Consider the following 11,427-nt stretch of genomic DNA (forward strand, 5'->3'; position numbering starts at 1 on the left):
GGCTCTGAAGGAGGCAACCAGGGCTTTTCCATGGTTTCTGACATCGAAATGTGAAACATGCTATTTTATTGCAGAAGTAATCTGTTGCAGACGACTAATTCATTCATGAGGCCATGTTCCCTACTGTTCAATTTCTCCCAGCCATAAGCCACTTTATTAAGAGAGCAAAGCACAAAGGTTTTGTTCAGATGATACAACATACACCCAAGTGCTCCTATTAAAAACTCATCTGAATAACTTTCATAGAGTAAAAATAAAAGCCCAACAATTAAAAGGCTTAAGGACTCTTATGAAATGTGACTCTGCTTTAAAAAAATGGCCAAAAGCCTCTGGAGATGTCTAAATTATTCAAATGTGATGCCATAAAACTCTTGGATGTAAACAAAATAACATAAAGAGATGTTTGAAACCCATTAGAGCTATAGTGAGCAGTTGATGGTGATAGCTTTTGCATGCTTGATGCCTTACATCATTTTGTGTGAAATCATATCTACATAAAAGGCAAACAGTATTTCTGAAGGGTGTGACAGTAAGGTTGGGGAACAGTAAAGTTAGTTGTCTACACACAAACAGCAGCTTGCGGGGTTTTAAAAATGGCTCAAAGATCATTTCCAATGTAGTTTTTTGTGGTTTAACACCACATCTTTTTGTTTTTCTATTATCTATTATAGTTCTTTAAGGGCAACAGAAAGAAAAGACCAGTGAGCTTAACTGTGAGATCACACTGGCTAAATAGTAATGTACACATGCAAATACAGTATTTACCAACGCACTGATAGATAAATTCCTGTAATTGCTCACAGGCCTAAATTGGCAGGTCCGAGTGCTCAACAGTGTCCTCAGCCCAGGCCTCTTCCTGGGGAAAAGGATCATTTTGAGGCAGGCAGGCGAGCGTGCAGCAGCCGGCTGTGGACAGGGCTGCACAGCAAAGTAATACTGTCTCAGTTCCAACCTCACACGGTTCTGCTTCTGACTGCAAGCTTGGCAGACACACATACACACACATACATACATACACACACACACACACGGATACAAGTATTTAACTACCTGGAGAGGTCCTGGCTCTTTGTGTGCACGTCCGTTAGTGGGCTTAAGAGCTACTGTGCTACAATGTGAATGACAATTGTATAAGACACCAAATCTCCCAGCTTCCCTCTGGGGTCCCGGTCCTGGCTGGGAGAAAGCAGCAGACAGAGGAAGCTTTGTGTGTGTGTGGCCAAAGTATTGACTTTATGTAGAGTCCATGTACTGGAGGCAGCTGTACCAGTAGGCCTTTCCTCTGGGACAGACATCTGTGTCTGTGTCAGTGTCACAGACAACGGCTTCTCAAACACAGCTAGTGAGGACAGCAGACGTTTGTTTCCAATGTCTCAATCAGTGACTTATAGACTCATTTAGTGTCAATTTATGTTTGGTACTACACATTTTGTGGAACTGCAGCATGTTCACAACGTGATTTTCATTTAAAACGAATCCAGATTCTTGCACCTCATAAAAGTCTTTGTCTGGGAAACACGGCTGTCTTTAGGAATGTTCGTGCAAATCCAATACAGTAGATGTTGAGATATTTCACTGGATAAGATAGCTAGATAAATGCTTTATTCATCCCGAAGGAAATTTTAGGCATCCAGTAGCAACACAACCATAACACAACAAACACATATATCATACATAAAAAAGAATAAAAATCACGCATTGAGAAATGCAGTGACATGATGATAAGGTAAGGTACTACGGTAGACTGTGAGCAATGGTGAAAGTGTACAAGTGAACAGTGCAGGGATTGAACAGTGCAGTGACTATAAAACATAAACATAACCTATAAACTAACTGATTAAATAAGAATAAGAACAATAAATAACAGGGAATAAGTTATAAGATGTAACAAGTCGATGTCATGACCATAGTCTAGATTGTGAAGGAGAGCTAATATAGTCTGTAAGACAGTTGTAAAGCAGACAAAGTGATATAAGTGAAAACTTTGATATGCCGGTGGCACTAGAAGAAAAGTCACAGGTTCATCAGTGTCAGTGTTGGAATCATAAATATTTGTACCAAATTGTATGGTAATCCGATAAAAAAAAAAAGACTAACACAAACACTATTTTACACCAAACCACCCACACAGACCTTCTTCATGAAGGGATTTGTGTTGGTATATCATCACCCTATTTCAGACTGCTGAGAAAATGCAATCATTATTCACATGATCACTCAAGTGTTTTCTGGTACAAGGTTTAGTCACAAATATTGTGCAGAATCAGAATTTTTTTTCATGCACTTTTAGTATTTTATAGTGTTAGATATTATTATATAGGTGTTTGAATTGTGCTCATTGTATCTTGGCAAGGTTAAGATTTCGCCCTTGGTGGTCAAGAAAAGTCCTATTCTATTCTTTAGGTAGGTCTTTGTCACATCTGTCTGTTATATAATGGCAAATTACAAAGTTAGCTCTCTACCAGCCTCACTGTGGGGATCCCATATCCATTAGACCTTAGTTCAGTGAAGAGACACAGAACTCTCAACTCAGGAGACATCAGAGCAGTGACGGCAGATTAAGCAGTCAGAGAATCACGCTTAACGAGAGGACGACCTCAACTTCAAGCAGTTTACCCTCGCCATCAGGAGAACCCTCAAAGGAGGCCAGTGCAACGGCAGACCATACTGTGCAAGAGGAAGAGGGCTCATGAGTCCAATGCCTGAAGGGTCAACCATCAAAAATAAATGAAAAGTACACTTAGAGAGGCCACCTGTGGAGTGGAAAGTTTGCCCGGAAAACACAGAGAGCAGTATTCTGTTTGAACATATCAAACTGATCAAACAGTTTGCTGAGAAAAGGAGGGACGACACGAGGGAGAGTAAATGCTTGATGACGTTGGCGGCAGAAAGAAAGAGGCTTTGCTTCGTTGATCTAACACCTAACTGGATTTTTTTGCATTTGCATAAAGAAATGAAACCTTTCAGCGTAAATCATGTTATAAATCACGTTAAAAAGGTGGCTTATAGAATGGATGGCAAAAAAAAGAAAAAAGCTGGATATACCTTGCCAGTTTTCACAGGTTTTCACTTTACATCTATGGAAACGGAAAAATGTATTGCCCAGGTGCTATGATATGTTAAAGCATTCATGTTGAATGTACAGTAGGACGTCACCGATTGTTAACTATCCATAGTTCATTTGTACCGTGTGTCACATCATGCCGGCTTTGGAATTTCTGTCACTATGCTTAGAATTGAAAATATTCTGATTCTGAGCTGTGACATGGAGCTCAAAACATAATGCGGCTTGGCAGAAACTCAATCTGACCTGGACAAAATAGTAATCATAGTAATCATGATACCTATGACCAAAGAGGATGAGAACAAAAGACAGAAAACAGAAAAAAAAGTCTGATGCCCCCCTACAAAGCAGTATCAGCTTTGTAGTTTATGCAGTGGAAAAAGGAACTCATTCTTGAGGCAATATAGCCTGGGTAGTACAGTAGTGCCCTCCACAGCGGGAGAAGATGGGGAGCAGCTGGAGTTCAAAGAAAACATATTATTCAGAATATAAAACTTCAGATTGTAGCATGAGAAAAATTTACTTCATTGTAAAAAAACATTGGATTGTGTTTCTTTTGACAGAATAAAAGTAAGATGTAGAGTTTTGACAGTTTCCAAGGCACATATTTTTCACATTCACCTGAAACTCAAACTCAAATATACGCACATAGTATTCATATAAAAATGTATTAGTTTACATTTAGCCAGCCACAACACTTTAGAGGATTAGTTCATCTGATACATGTTGCTAGACTATATGCAAAATAACTACCTACAAAAGCTGACACACTAGTCTATTTCCACAAGATTGCTCCGGTGCCGCAGAGAATTCCACCGGATGTTTGTCTTTTTGCTGATGTCCGTTTCATTCCGCTTTCGTTGCATTGGAACTTTAAATCCAGACAGCTACCTAAACTATCTGTTCAAGCTGAGTTTTCCGTTGCACTACTTTTATTGCACGAATAAAAACAACCTTTGAACGTACACATTAGACCAAAACAAGTTCCTTCTTGAGCCTCTGTTGCAGCGGCTCTGTGCAGAGCTTAGCGCCGCCCATGACGATTGTGATTGGTTTAAAGAAATGTCAATTAACCAGAGCATGTTTTTCTCCAATCCCGGGATGCTGTGTGGATTAGCCAGACCCTCCTCCACAGCGCCGTGCAGGAAGGTCTGGCAATGCGAGAGTTCTGATACCTTAAATGTTTGATTTTGATGGCTGGTGGTGCAAAAAGATGACATAATAATGTCCATCAGAAAGGCCTGAACCGGTCCAAATCCAGACCCTGCAGACTGTCTCGGGTCAAACCCTCACTCCCTTCACCCTACCAAACATTCCTCCACCACTTTGTAAACATGGAGAACTTGATGTGGAAGAGGAGCCAAGAGATATGGCGTGGAAGGAGTAATGAATGTAAGATATGCAGCAAATAAAAATATTTAAAAAAAACACTAAACTTGGAAATCTAATCCAATGTGTGGGTCAGTGTTGTGAGCCATCTGTGTCAGTGGCAGGGAACCCAAACAGCCGTAAGGGGTGTCTGGCCTATGACCAACGTGGCGTGTGTTTCTGTCTATCTCGGTGCATTGTTCTCCCCCCACACATCCCTGGCTTATCCACAGGGGGTGTCCTGACACACGACGGAACTATTCGCTCAGGACTGATGTGCTCTCATGCAGACTGCTGGCTCTGCATTAAGCAAAGACGCAGCAAAGCTGCGCCCATCAAGTCCAGTAGAATCAGCATAATTAAGACAACTGTTTCCAGCTGAACAATGGCTGCTTTATTTCCCCCGTCAAGAGAACAACAATTACCTCTACAACAACGATGTCACTCCCCGATGTGAGTCAAATGCAGATGTGAGTCACACATGCTCAGATTGAAACGGTTTAAGCCATGACGTGTCATGCTGAAATGTGTGAAATCCATAAAATAATAAACTTTTCTCATTACAAACAATAACAGAAGATGGAAAGCTTTTCAAAGGACGTTTTAGCTATCTATAATTGTTTGATTGCTAACTAGGTTGTTAGCTCAAAACGCCATTCGACCAACAGCCTTTTGTTGTTTGATTGCTAACCAGCAGTGAACAAACTTCGATAAGTAGAACCAATTTTACTCACATCTGCACTTGACTCACGTTGGGTAGTGACAAACCAACGTAGGTGTGATTGTAAATGTGTGTGTATTCGTAGTTAACCACACAATGAAGGTAATTCATACCGTGTGTGATAACATTTGACTATTATAATCACCAAAGGACAACTGCCAGGGACAGAAAGACAGGAAAAAGATAGGAAAGATGCAACCTCTTTCACAGCAAATCAAGTTCTTTGTTTTATAATTGAGATTATAGCCACGCAGTCATTTGCATAACATTAATGGCAGATAATGGTTACAGATGGTTTTAATTACACTTTTTAATCTAATTCTATCTGTACACAGGGCAATCAGTTCTTGCCAGTAAAACAACAAAGAACGTATATTTATTTGCCATCCGCAGAAATAAAAGTGCATGCTGCAGCCAAGACATCAAAAATGTACCGATTTCAAAAAGAAAAAAAAAAGTGAATTTAACAATAAAGAAAAGATTCACATTTTTGATAGATTTTGACAAAGTCAGTCCAAAAGTGTCAGGAGCGTTACAGCTATTCTTTTACCACCGGCGCTCATGGAAGGGAATAAAGTTCACAGAGAAAGAGGGAGAGTTATGACCAAAAAAAGTCATAAAAAAATACATATCCAGGCACTTGTGGTTGGTTGCAAAAAATAAAAGGATAGGGTCTACACCCTGAGGAAGGCTCAAACCGACACGCGCTGGTGTACTTTTAAATGTCTTGCCAAATGGATTAAAGGCCTTTTATTTTTTGTTACCAACCTTGAGTGCCTGGATATGGTTTTTATGACAGGTTTGGTCATAACTCTTCCGCCTCCTATCCCTGAAAGTCAGGTTGGACTTTATCTACGTATAACTGTACCACTGTGTCTACTCAATCCAGCTGCCTCTTCTTTAGTGTCTAATAACAAAGACTAGGGTGGCCCATCGTTTTCTTTTATCCCTCTGCTGTCTCCTAACTGCCACTCACAGAGGGCCTGAGAATGAGATCTTATCTGCTGTGTGTGGGCTCGGAGCACACACACACACACACACACACACACACACACACACACACACACACACACACACACACACACACACAGGACCAGCATAACAAGCAGAACCGCCTGAGAGATGGACCGCAGAGACACCATACAAGCGAGCAGGAATACATTAATAGTCAAGTGAGATGAGCCATGCAATATTAATCAGAGTATTATCAAACATAATCTCAGATTGACTCTCACATGCCGAGGAGGTGCTTAGACATGTATACAGGCGCTAAACAAAACCTGAAGTGGGTCGTCGTGGGAGGTAATTGAGTTTAATTGAAGGAAAATGAAGGGAGATTACTTTTGTTGGTATAAGTTTGTTGGTGTAGCCAGTGAAGGGGAAGTATGGCGACATTTGGCTATTCCCTCAAGTGTTGGAGAGTCATGTTGTAGTAGCGTATAAGCACTGAACCATATGTGTGGTGAGAGGAGGTTTACATCAAAGCCTCCACGGCTCCGATGTAAACCTCCACCAAGTGTTTTTTCTGGTTAAGTTTATGTATTTGGTCCAAAGGTTTGCCTCAGACGGATTACAATCTCAACAGCATTCTTTTCTTGTATCCTCGATTTGTAGAAACAAGTCATTATTTATCGTTGTGTGAATTTGTTTGGAGACAGAAGTAATGGTTGCAATGCTAAAAAAGTATGAGAAATAGCCTGACCTCTCCTAGTTTACTAAAGCAGTGTTTTTTTAAAGTGGGGTCTGAAGACCCCTAGGGTTTCTTCAGGGGGTTCCAGGGGGTCCACAGCAAAAGGGGAATTATTTATTTTCAATAGAATGCCATCCGTAAGTAACAAAGTAAGTAACATATGACAGAATGTATCACTATGTTGCTCATGTGTTGCACAATTTCTGTGACAAAACATCTATAAGCACATAATATGGGGGACACTGGGACATCTTATTAAATGGGGGTCCGTTGTCTAATTTGTGTAAGTTTTGGGGGCCTTGAAGTTAAAAGGCTTGGGAACCACTCAGAGATAATTTCTTTAAGACTGTAAGGGAAGCTTCCCCTAAAATGTCAAATAATTAAGGGTCAAATATGTACTATTATGTTGATATTTTATTGACTAAAAAGTGAATTAGAATACGTTCATCTCAAAGGCGAGTTCATTGAGAATCAGCTGACTCAATTTCCTTCTCATACATCCCCGTAGCGTCCCAGTGCCTGTCCCTGTTGAGACCTGGTGTCCATTGACATCAGTGAGGCTGCTTTGGACAGTTTTTTTAAGTGTTTCACAGTCATTGGATAAATGTTGCGATTATGTCCCGCCCACTGACGCTTAGCGTCTCTGGGGGTCAATGGAGGACTGGGCTGGCCTGGACTGCGGGCTTCTGCATGATGATTGGAGGGTCTGCCTGCCCTCCAATGATTTTGTACTATAAAAAGTCACGAAGCTATACGAGCTCAGTCCCATCGCGGATATTGCAAGTGTTGTTGAAAGACAAACTGCTGCAACCTATTTCTTGGTATTTGCTTGGAGAAATTGCTAGCCAATTTCCATCATACATTTCATCATACATTTCATACAATTAAACACCACATTTTTTTTACTTATTTTATTTATTTTATTTATTTTAATTCCTTGTTTCACTTTAACCAAATTCCCACATTTCCTCCTTAGAGTTTAATTGTTTAATTGTTTTGATAGATTGTTTGTTCATTCATTCATCTATTCATTCATCCAGTAGGCTAGGCTTGTGTTGTAGGGGTGAACTAGATGATGACAAGATGGCAAAAAATGCTAAAATTGTCAACCTGATTTTGGCAAGAAACTTAACATTAAAAAGCAGGGCAGATCAACACCTAAGATTGATTTATTAACACCAAAGATAGATTTAGTGCTAAAGATGACAGGTAGTACCGTTAGCTGGCTCACTGGAAGTGCTGTGACAAAGAAAATGTACTGCTGGCTATGCCTCTGGATGAAACCATCTCACGAATGTTATAACTAATTATTATAATAATTATTATTATATTATACATATATACATACATATATATATACATACATATATATATATATATATATATATATATACACACACATATATACATATGCACATATATATATATATAACATACCTTATTATTATATATATTATTAACCAGGAGTGCATCAGATAACTAATAGTTAATCTGTCTACATTCTACGTTCTATTCGTATCACATCATGCCGTTCCACTTCAGTAATTAAAGTTGTACAAAGCTATGAAAAATATATCAGTGTAAAGACTTGAGAGATTCGCTCAACAATCACAACACCACCACACCATCCAGAGTGACAAAGAGCTGGCTTTGAAAGACCAGCAGACGCTTCTAGAACCACCGTATTAAAGATTCAGACTGACTAGGCTGATGTTTACACATTCACCGGCAGAAAACACAAAAGGGAATAAGTGAAGACTGGTGAACTCGTAGGACTGTATCTGATTCCAGTCAGGAACTTTAGTGACAGAGTTGTCAAAATCTTGATTTTGTATGACCCGGGTTTTCAGTCTCATTTTCCGCCAAGTTGACGATGTCTCTACTTCCGTGCCGTCAAGGCTGAGGTGGAGCCTGTCAGGACACTTTGGTTGGTATGTATGTGAGTGGGTGGGGGCTCTTGCCCACAGCATGCACCTCTACACCTGTGTGTGTGGGCATCTGCGGGGAAGGTGGGGACCAGCAGTAAGCAGCCCAGGCAGACGGTTGAGGGGATCATAACGAGATAGCAGTTCCTCATTACCGCCGCCTCTCGAGGTCAAGCTGAGTTTCTCAGTTTGAGTGAACATGGGGGTTTGAGTGTGAAAATGGGTTTACAGTAATATACCCTTTGTCATCTTTGTGGTAACAAGACTCTCCTGGGTTTGTTTACATCCTATGCAAATACAAGCAGTAGAGACTTTGCAGCTTCTCTTAAACACACGCACCCAGAGATATACTTTCAATCGCTCTGGTTGCCTGCCAACTACCTCAATGATTTTCATTGCTACATAACAGTCTGGCACTTACAAATCTATAAATGTGTGCAGATGCGTCTGAGAGGCTCACTGTGTGACTGCAGGATCAGTCCCTGAGCCTGCAATCTTCTAGATGTACACGGTAGTTGCAATTATAACCTGTGACACCTGGCGGTCTAAAGAGAGCAAACGTCAACATTCAAAAATAAATGTAACATGCCATAGTGAACAATATCGAAGAAAACACAAACAACAAAAAGATTATTTTACTGGATTAGGGTGTGCGTTGATGAGGACTAATACAGATTAAATCAAAAATGTTTACAGCAAAGTCATCTCAGCCCCGCAGGACACAAACAAACCTAAAAGGTTTAATGAATCATGGAGGAGAAACCCTGAAGACATACAGTACACAGCGCATAAAGCTGCCTGTTTTTAATATTAAAAACCCAAACAAAAGCTAGATAAAACACAGTTTGACAAAGTGCTTTGCTCCTGCTCATATTCCACTTACTCAACTGGGTTGTTTGTATGCCAACACAGTCACATCAATTATCACACTTGCATGTGATGCGTCTGGAAGGAGTTTTTCCACACAAAGGTTAGACAGTGATTGTTACTGTCATGACGTCAAGCTGATTAGCTCAATTAATTTTGTACTAACCCACACAAAAAAAGAGCAGAGTATCTGATATGTAAACAAATGGGAACATGATGTGCTTAGTCACACACTGACGGCTTTCAGGTGTGCTTCTGGGCGTGCACAGAAGGGAAATACTGTTTGTCATTGCATAAGGTTGAATGATTTAAAGCGCTCATATTATGCTCATTTTCAGGTTCATAATTCTATTTAGAGGTTATAACAGAAAAGGTTTACATGGTTTAATTTTCAAAAAACACCATATTTTTGCTGTATTTGCAAATTGCTGCTCCTCCACTTCCTTTTTTTGGGTTGAGTGTTTCATTTTAGCAACCGAGTGAGGCATCTTACTTCTATCACATCTTTGTTTGGAGTCGCACATGCGCAGTGGCTAAATAAGCCCTGCTAGCTAGTCAGTTGCAGAGTTTTAGATTTAATTTACCTTAAACATTTCATCTTGAAAAACACCTTCAATAGAAACTGTAACCTCAAAAATCACTCACTTGCCACAATATTAGGTACACTTTGCTAAAACTATTGCAGTCTAATACAACATTTCTGCCATAAGTCTAACTTTGATGAACAGTATTTGTTCAGTTTGTGTAGCCACTGTTTGAGAGAGCGGTTGATTTTCAGCGCTGTCGTTTGTGGAGCTGTTTTATTTGTGTGTGGTATTGTACTGGGAGATGTACCGTACTAAGAGAGAGATGACGGTACTCTGTTCAAAGATGCTTACAGGAGACAACGTTTTCCACACTCTATATTTCTCATAAAGTTCCTATCCTGTCTAGATGTTTCATAAATGGACATATTTCCCTTTCCTAGTCCTACAGTATACGGTCGAATGATTGCCCATTGGGAATATTTGTTTACTGATCTTTAAACCCCCTTGTCAGTATACTGCACGTATTGACCCGAAACACAGAAGTGAGCTGTATGACAAAGTAACAGATGATGAAAACAGTACGGTGTGTGCTGCACTCTTTCATTCCTCTCCTGTGCAGACCCCTCTCCCCCTATCGCCACTAACAGAACCCTAACGAGTCATTTCTCCAGTCTGTCAGAAGGCTCGGCTTGAAAGGATCCCATACGCAACTGCCATTTATACAGTATATAAATTTCATATTCATGCCTCCAGACTTATCGTTTTCTTTACTTCTCCATCCCAGAGGCAGTGGAAGTAATTTAGTGAAGGAATATGGAGAGTGTCAGCCAGTGGGAGATAAAGATGCTGGTGCCTCTCCCCGCCCCCGAGGGAGAAAAGGAAGGTATAGCATTTTTCCCAGACAGGCTCTGGTTGCCATCATGTAGAAGCTGCTGTTAGTTGCTAAGCCATATACTGTTAGAAGTGTTAACCCTCCAAATAATGCACTTCACAAGCTGCAATGTCAGAGCTGCTGGGCGTTACAGACTATATTATGCAATGTGGTTTCCACCAACTACTGTCATCTACTACTGTAACATCAGTTACATTCAAGCCATTGCCAAATGAGTTGATATAAGGCTAATTAAGACTATCAGCTCCACTCAACTCTCTCTGTATTTCTCAGCATGGCTATGTTGAGAAGATTGTGTCGTCCGGTGACATTCCCATGCAGAAATTTGAGTGAAGATAATGATTAACTTCTAAAGAGTCCATCATGTTTTTTT

The 11,427-nt window shown here is 40.2% G+C and overlaps 1 protein-coding gene and 1 long non-coding RNA gene across 13 annotated transcripts in view; one reads left to right on the forward strand and one right to left on the reverse strand.

The window, feature by feature from the left end:
• The window catches only part of vav2 (vav 2 guanine nucleotide exchange factor), a 221,584-nt gene that overhangs the window by 85,624 nt on the left and 124,533 nt on the right, over window positions 1-11,427 (reverse strand). The window lies entirely within an intron of this gene.
• On the forward strand, window positions 2,598-7,720 carry LOC116704106 (uncharacterized). The gene is made up of 4 exons (XR_004335592.1): window positions 2,598-2,610; window positions 5,681-5,684; window positions 5,990-5,993; window positions 7,602-7,720. It is a non-coding gene; the product is annotated as an uncharacterized LOC116704106 (long non-coding RNA).

Source organism: Etheostoma spectabile, chromosome 16 (genome assembly GCF_008692095.1).
Source record: "Etheostoma spectabile isolate EspeVRDwgs_2016 chromosome 16, UIUC_Espe_1.0, whole genome shotgun sequence".
Classification (NCBI taxonomy): Eukaryota; Metazoa; Chordata; class Actinopteri; order Perciformes; family Percidae; genus Etheostoma; species Etheostoma spectabile.